Raw genomic sequence first — 9,292 nt, forward strand, 5'->3', positions numbered from 1 at the left:
ATTTTCAGTTATTTGTAAACTCAGGAAATACGGGATGAGCCCTTCTTGGAACTAGTTGGTGAAGACGTCGAGCACAACAAGAGATAAAAAGAGGAAGGATTGAGAACAGAATTAAGGATGAATATCCACAGAGATTCTGGTTGTGGGACTGAGTGTCAGCATCACACAGCTCGACGACGCAGGCTGTGGAGTGACACGGAGCAGGCGGTGGGGTGGAAGGACCCCCAGCTCTCCCCGACTCCACAGTGAGGGCAGGGAAGACTATATCTGAAGCACATAAATCAAATAACAGATGAAAATATACAGCTATGTAAAAGCAACAGTGATGTAAAATAATGGTTTATGTAATCAAAATTAGGAAGGGGGGGAAAGCAGATGAGATGGGGGAGGTGTAATGTGCAAACTTATTGATCTTTCATGGTTGGGAATCTATAGAAATAATCTAACACTGGAAAATCAAGAAATGGAGCTGAAACGTGTACTGATGGAAGTTAAAACAGTGGTCATTAGAAAAACTCAAATCACACTAGGTGAGTTAATCACCTGGAAGAAAATGAAGTTGTGGTTACATGGTGGAATTTCAGAAATAGTGATATCAGCAGTTGTGCTAACTTTCCTGATCTATACTCTGGGGATAACAGGAAATTTAACCTTCACATAGGCGTGTGGAAATGGCCATTGTTCCTAAGGTGAGTGCCTCTGAGTCTGCCTATGAAAGGAAACACTCCCTTTGATATTGGGGCTTCTTGGTGTGCAGCAGACAGAACAGGCCCCGGTCACTAAGCAGTTCCAGCCTCCAAGGTCTTCTTTTGGGACAGCAGAATAGGGTAAAATAAAAGGTCAGTATGAGATAACAGGAAGAATAAAATCTCCTGTAATGCCTGTAGATCTGGGTATTTCTAATTCATTAAAGGATTTCTCAGATAAGGGTCCCCATGGTGCAGTCAGTGAGTGAGGGAATTGAAGTCCCTGCTTGAGATTCTTTTTTGTTACTTTGGGATTATGATTGCCAGATCAAATACAGGACTCTCAGTTAAATTTGAATTTCAGATAAACAATGAATACTTTTTTAGTTTATATTTCATGCAATATTTGGGATATTCTTATATTAAAATTATTTCTTGTTTAACTGAAATTCAAATGTAACTGGGTATTTTGTGTTATTTGCTAAATATACCAGCCTTATTTGGGATATATGGGAAGTTGCTGGAGGAAATCAAAAGAAATGAATCATCTTTCAGAAGCATAAATGATATTTTCTGAAGCTGATCAAAATTACCAAATGCTTTGGTAATATACGTTCCTGGAAACAAAAGAGATTATACTGCAAAAACATGGTCTGTTTGATCAAGTTTTCCTCAGTTGGACAAAGCTTCCTTTCCTTAGTTGGACAAAGCTGTCATACTTGGTGACAGTGGGTGATTTTTTACAATTTCATGAGTTGACTTTGTCCTCTGAAACATGAATCCAGTTGTACCTTTTGTTTCTTCTCTTTGGCCCATAGGCTCTCCTCTTTAATCAATGAAACAAATGAACAAAGTGAACCTTCTCTCTTCTCTTTAAGAAGGTGGAATCTCCATTTCTTTCTCAAGGAGGTCATGGGGCAAAGCTAAATGGATAATAGAGAAAATTATCACAGTACTAGATGAAATCCTTCAGTGAGAATAAAGTTTGTTTTTTGGGGTGGGGGGACGTTGCTAGTTTGGGGATGATTCTTTTTTTTCTGATGGGAAGTAGGGTTTATTGGTTGGCGTGAGTAGGGAGGGGGCAGCACGGGGAAAGCCCACATGAGTGCAGAGCCTGCCACTTGTCCAGGTTGCCATGGTTGAGGATGTATTTGACCCCAAACCCATCCAGGATGAGCTTCTTCTGAGCCACCATGTCTTCAAATTCCTCCGCATTAAACTTAGTAAAGCCCCACTTTAAGATGTGGATCTTGAATTTGAACTTGGCCATGTGTAGGGCCCCAATCACAAGCTCCTTATTCTGCAGCTTGGTACAAATGGACATGATAGCTTGGCCAATGTGAACCCTGGCCACTGTGTCCTGGGACTTTCCAAAGGTACCCCACATACCAGTCTGGAGCCTAGACTAGGAATAGCACAAGATCAGAGACATGAACATCCATTGGAAAGGGCTGTCTCCAAGGTCCCTTCAGGCAACCCATACAAGCTACAGGCTGCGTACACTACCAAGAAGGCTGCTGTTTGCAGCCATGGCACACCCAGACCCTACCCTTCTTTACATTTTCCTACATTTTCTGTGGTTTATAACAAACATTACTACATTTTAGTTTTTTTCACTTTTCTCAAAGTAATGTACTTGTAGGCATGCCTTACAGTTCTCGCATGCTGAGTTCAGGATTCTGGGGGTCAGAGAAGCAGAATTTCCAGGGAGCAGGGATGCTCCCATCTGAGGAGTGGCTCTGGGCTCAGGTGTATGCTCTTTGCCAGACATGGGCTTATCCTGTGTTCACTGCTCCCAGAGGGAAGTCAGAAGCCTTTGGCAAAACTACTTCTGATTGAGACAGACAGCCAGGGCTCCTGGGACATAAGCACAGACCCAGAACTTGGTCTTGATTAAGTCATTACAAAATCGCTCTATATCCTTTACTCTTCCTGCCAACCTCTCCTTAAATTCTAGTTGGAGAAACCGAACAGCAACAACAGCAACAGAAAAAACCAACATCACCGGCTTTCAACACAAGACTTCCTGCAGCCTCCAGATCAGCTCACACTTTGCAACCAGTGTCTGCGGAGGATAAAGTCAGCTCTGCAGGGTTGCCTGATGGCAAGAGTTATATACTCAGAAATCACCATTGTGGTCTCTGTTTGTACAGAGGTGCCCCCAGAGCCTGTCTACTGGTCTTATTCTCCCAGTGGCATATACAAAAGACTTATAAATAGGTTTGGGTCTGAGGTCATATGTGATTTTCATACTGAAAGTGATTTTGGTGAAAAGGAAACAGGTTAAAACCTCCTCATGCTCTTTATTGTCTTCAAACAGCCTAAGCAGAACACAGAAGAAATACAAGCCTCTCTTTTTAAACACTGACCTTCTTTCAAATCAGTTTCCCCAGAAGTTTGAACAAGGAATCAATGGGCAAAGAAAAAGATTTGGGAGCACAGTTGAATGGCAGGCTTTTTCAAAGTGTTTTATCATCTTGCAAGAATGGATACACTTGACTGGAGCTAGGGGCTGTCTGCCAGTGAGGATTTCAAGCTCAGGAAATCAGCACTTACCGTCTTTCTAGAGTTTGATCTACTCTAACACATATATGGCTGCTAAGGTCATTGCTACGCCTTAGAAGATGATGCGATGATACAGTGCTTCAAGTAGACTTGCAAATGACTTACCAGCCACAGAGGAATTTTTTTTTTTGGTAACCAGTCTTGACTTCTTTTTAAGATAAACCCAGGTGCCAGTGAACAATGAAGCAGTGTTCCTCTGTTTCCTGAACGTGAAGCTTAGTTGTAACAAGGTACTTTAAGATCACACATTTTAATTTTGAATTCTTGTTAGGTGCTAAATTACCCAGAAGGTTCTCAGGGCTTCCTGAGATGATCTCAGATGCTAGAGAGAGAGAATAAAGCTTGATGTTTAACCTTCAGCATGTCCTCACGCTGTGCCTTCTCTCATTGTCCTCTGCTCTGGGTTGTCATTCTCTCTCCACTATGTGTCCACATCCATCTGGCCTTCAAGATTCAGCTCATCCATCATTTCTTCTTTTTCTGATTCAATTTTGGAGGCTGGAAAGTCCAAAGTCCCAGGAACACATCTGGTGAGAGTCTTGTTGCTGGGTATTGAGTCTTCACAGCAAAGCAGCGTGTCACATGGTGAGAACGGGCTGAGCAAGAGAGCTGAGCTGCTCACTTGCTCTCCTTTAAAACCACCAGCTGGGGGGAGTCTCAAGTATTTCAGCAACTCTCCTTCCTCCCCACGGGGCTTTGCCCTGGCACACGGCTGTGTTGTGATTCTTGATGCGTTACACTTTGAGACTTATGAAGTATGAATTGTCTTGAGCTCTTTTAGGGAATTAAATCTTTGGGAAAATAAAGTGGAAAATTGCTTCCCCTTCTTACTAATGTCACTGAAAAAATCATACTAGTAATAATACTTTCTTCACAAAGTTAGTTTGGGGGCAAAATAAAATAATATTTGTTAAATTGTGTTGTAAACATAGAAGGCTGTTCTGTGAATTGAGTAAGGATACTATGAGGTTTTTGCTAAAATTCTTCTAAAGATGAATTATTTCAATCATGAATCATAACTGTTATAGGTGTAGAGTTTTTGTCATGTTTTAATACCCTAAAATACATACTTATTAATTTCTTTAATACATTTTATTATTAGCAATCCTTAAGACCAAGTGGAGTTGTAGTGAAGCAGTACTATTTTACTTAGGATTGAGAAAAAGGTTTGTTGTATGTACAGGGACAAACTAGCCTGGGGTAACCATTCAGAATTTTATATTTACTTTAAGGATGAAATTTATCCTTTGTTTGGTGACACATGCTTTTTTCTTTCTAAAGGGAGAGAAAGGAAGACAATTTTTTTTTGTAGGTGGATTCTTCTGTATATAAACATGTATCTCAATAGTAGAATGTGAGTCAAATTTTGGCAAGTCAAATTCTCCTATTAAAGAACCCTTCATCTTCATTCTGAGTGATGCTGATTACCGGGGACATAGGAGACATTTAGGTGCAGCAGGGACAGAGGGACTTAGATGCTCATAAGAGGTAATAATAACACCGAAGCACAAGGAAAATCACTGGTGTGTTAGTTCCTCTGTGAGTTCTGTGGCAACTTGTCACTGTCTGAAATGACATGAGATGCTAAATAGGAGGAAATCTGTGTGGGAAGAAAGAAAAATAAAACCAGGAGTCTTAAAAGGACTTTCTATGATTTAATCTGAATGTATTTACATATGCTAAGAACTTCCTATTCTTAGCCCATAAACATTTGCCATTTGTATGGAGCTTCTGCACCTCTTCTGTACTGTCACCAGGCACTGTTCTAACGTGGAGTCCTGGTCCTGTCATTCTCCTGCACGCAGCAGGCGGTGGCATGAAGCTGGAGTGACTGAGCAGGACTGGGGCGGGCCCTTTCCTTGCATGTGGTGATCGGAGGAGGCGGAACCGTCACTGGTGTTCTGTCTCCTGACTTGACATTTATGTTTGAATTGCAAGAGGTTCTCTGTGTTCAAGTTGACACGTGTAGAGCTGGGCAGCTGACATGTCGCCTTGCCCTCTAACAGGCCTCCCTCATCTGCTCGTTCTATGTCGGTAAATGGCAGGGCCATCCTGCCAGTTTCTCAGGCCCAGATCTGGGTGCTGCTCGTCACTGTCCTCTTCTCTTACACTCCAGTGTCCGTCAGTGCTGCCTTCAGGCCACCTGGCCCGGCCACCACACCCTCTCCCCGGCGTGTCATGGGTGCCCTTCAGTGACACCTAAGCACAGCAGTCTGAGCAGCCCCGCGCAAGCGCAGGCCGCGTCCCGGCATTTCTTTGCTGGAGCCTTTCAGCGGTGCCTGTCGTACCCGGATCAACGGCCAGATCCTTACAGGTCACGGGGTCCTGCACACCCGCCCTCCCTTGCTTCTCGTCTCTCCTCTCGCTCCAGCGATTTCCCAAACGAGCCCGCGGACTCCTGCTGCCTCCCACGGGCCCCGCCGCCTGGAGCCGCCTCCCCGCTACAGGTCGCTGTGCAGGTGCCGCGTCCTCCCTGAGGCCTGCCCTGGAGAGTTTCCACAACCGCACGCTTGTGCACCCGCACACCACACCACACACACCACACACATCACACATGCACACGCCACACACACCACACCACACACGTCACACATGCACACGCCACACACATGACACCACGCACGTCACACACACCACACATGCACACGCCACACACACCACACCACACACACCACACACATCACACATGCACACGCCACACACACCACACCACACACACCACACACATCACACATGCACACGGCACACACATCACACCACACACGTCACACATGCACACGCCACACATGCACACCACACACGTCACACATGCACACACCACACACATGACACCACACACACCACACACGTCACACATGCACACGCCACACACACCACACCACACACACCACACACGTCACACATGCACACGCCACACACACCACACCACACACACCACACACACCACACCACACACGTCACACATGTCACACATGCACACGCCACACACACCACACATGCACACACCACACACACCACACATGCACACGCCACACACATCACACCACACACACCACACACATCACACATGCACATGCCACACACATGACACCACACACACCACACACACCACACATGCACACGCCACACACATCACACCACACACACCACACACATCACACATGCACATGCCACACACATGACACCACACACACCACACCCATCACACACGCACACGCCACACACATCACACCACACACGTCACACATGTCACACATGCACACGCCACACACATCACACCACACACGTCACACACGTCACACATGCACATGCCACACACACGACACCACACACCCCACACACATCACACATGCACATGCCACACACATGACATCACGCACGTCACACATGCACACGCCACACACATCACACCACACACGTCACACATGCACATGCCACACACATCACACCACACACGTCACACATGCACACACCACACACATCACACACGTCACACATGCACACGCCACACACACCACACCACACACACCACACCACACACACCACACACATCACACATGCACACGCCACACACACCACACATGCACACGCCACACACACCACACCACACACACCACACACACCACACACATCACACACGTCACACATGCACACGCCACACACACGACATCACACACACCACACATGCACACGCCACACACACCACACCACACACACCACACATGCACACGCCACACACGACACCACACACATCAGACATGCACACCACACACATCACCAATGCACACCCCACACATCACACCCCACACATCACACATGCACACGCCACACACATGACATCACACACATGACATCACACATGCACATGCCACACACTCATACACCACACACATCACACCACACACACCACACACATCACACATACACACGCCACACACATCACACATGCACACAGCATACTTGTACATCACACACACTACACACATTACACCACACACACCACATACTCCCATACCACATACATCACACACATCACACCACACGCACACAAACCACATACTCATACACCATGTCCACACCCCCTTACCTCCCACATACCACACATAAACACACACCATGCCCCTCCACATATACACCACACACACACATGCACATATACACACTACACTGCACTCCCCCACACCACATACACACCACATACACGCCACATACACACCTGCCACACCCACACCCACATACTACATACAAACACACCACACACAAAGCACACTACCTACCCCACACCACACATCACACATGCACCCGCACATCACACAGAAATACACACCACACACATATTTCCTATCACCTTCTCCTTGGCAGGCAAATGGGCTCAACCTTTTATATTTTATTTATTTAACTTGCTCAGGAATGTCTTGCCTATAGAATGTAAACACCATGAGGGTAGGGATTTTTACCTGTTTTGTTAAGTGGTTGGCCCAGTACCTATTTATGAAATTAATTTTTAGAATGGCAGCATTCAGTAGTTACTAAATGCATGAATGGAACAACAACGTCTTATTCTCTGAGCTTCTTAGTGAATTTCTGTGTAAAGTCACAGGGAAGTGCTGGAAAGGAGGATTGAAAATCCCTGCTCCTATTAAATGTGCTGGTCTTCTGATCTGCACCTTAAATTAGCATTTGTAAGCATGTTCTACAGAACGGTAACCTTTGGAGAAGCTTCTTAACTATATATTTCCATGATGCATTGACAAGTTAACCTGAGAAGTCCGCAATGGAAAATGATTGACCTACCACTTCCCAAACTTATATGAAGGTAGTTCATGGAAAAATAGAATTAAAAGATAATACAAATCTTTCCATGAACTTTTTGAAGTACCATCATGGACCATAGATCATGGATCTTTTTTTCTTTCCCCCCACAAAAGACCCATAAAAACCCTTGGAATGATGTCATGTGGAACGTGCTTTGGAAAGAAAAGCATTCTGCCCTGTCCACTGTGATCAGAACACCTTGGTACTACATGAGTCCAGTCAATACAGGAAAACTACTAGTTGCTGGGAGAAGTACCACATACAAACACACACCACACACTAGCATCTGAATCCAGAATTTTGGGTTGAGATTTAGGTATCACTTTGTTGAAAATCAGCCCAGTCAGTGTGTGCTTTAGACGCTTGGACAGATGGATACAGCAGTGGTCCGGTCAAAGCAGGGGTGAGAACATAGAGTGAAAAAATTAGCCTGAGACCTCATGTCCTGGATGTATTTTCAGGACGAACCCTCTATCTAATTAAAACAGGCATGGCAGCATTTTCCTTTCAGCAAATATTGGTTGAACAGCTACTATGTGCCAGATGGTTTTTTAGGTGCTGGAATAGAGCAGTGAGCAAAACGAAGCCCCAGCTCTGTGGAGCTTGCAGCTAGTGGGAGAAGGCGGAGCATAAATAGACAGATGAGAATGCACGAGGACACGTGGTGCTCAGTAAGCACCATGAGGAAAATAGCAGCCCCTGTAGGACCTGTCGGGACGTCACTGCTTGAGACCAGGCTGAGAGTCCCAGAGGAGGTAAGAGAGGGGCAGGGGCTGCAGTTGCAGACACTGTGCCAGGGAAGGCTGGACTGAGATTATGACCGCTGAACAAACGGGAACCCAAGGAAAGGGTGGGAGAGCCTGGTGTGGCTCTGCAGGCAGTGGGTTCAGACTCGGAGGAGACTGGGAGGCTGGGTGGCACGTTCAAGGCAGAGCTGGCAGGATTTGCAGCACACGGGTGAGAGGTTTAACAGAGGACACGAGACCACGCCCAAGTTTTGGAATGATGGAAATGCATTTCCCAGACGGGAGAACTGGAGGAGCAGAGGTGGAGCGGTGGTGTGCGGGTCCAGGGTGGAATGGGGCTTAGTGAGCTTAAAGTGCCCATCACTTACTCAAGTGGAGATGCTCGGCCAAGATGTGAAATGTACATGTATTTTAAAATATGATCTTATCTGACATTTTGATGCAGTTAATGAATGCGACTGTACCTCATATTTATTTGCC

At 45.7% G+C, this 9,292-nt stretch overlaps 1 non-coding gene across 1 annotated transcript; it reads right to left on the bottom strand.

Moving 5' to 3' along the window:
* Positions 1 to 2,135: 2,135 nt before the first annotated feature.
* On the bottom strand, positions 2,136 to 2,266 carry LOC134377441 (small nucleolar RNA SNORA70). The gene has a single exon (XR_010023485.1). It is a non-coding gene; the product is annotated as a small nucleolar RNA SNORA70 (small nucleolar RNA).
* Positions 2,267 to 9,292: the final 7,026 nt, after the last annotated feature.

The sequence above is a fragment of the Cynocephalus volans genome, chromosome 4 (assembly GCF_027409185.1).
Source record: "Cynocephalus volans isolate mCynVol1 chromosome 4, mCynVol1.pri, whole genome shotgun sequence".
In the NCBI taxonomy this organism is placed as follows: domain Eukaryota; kingdom Metazoa; phylum Chordata; class Mammalia; order Dermoptera; family Cynocephalidae; genus Cynocephalus; species Cynocephalus volans.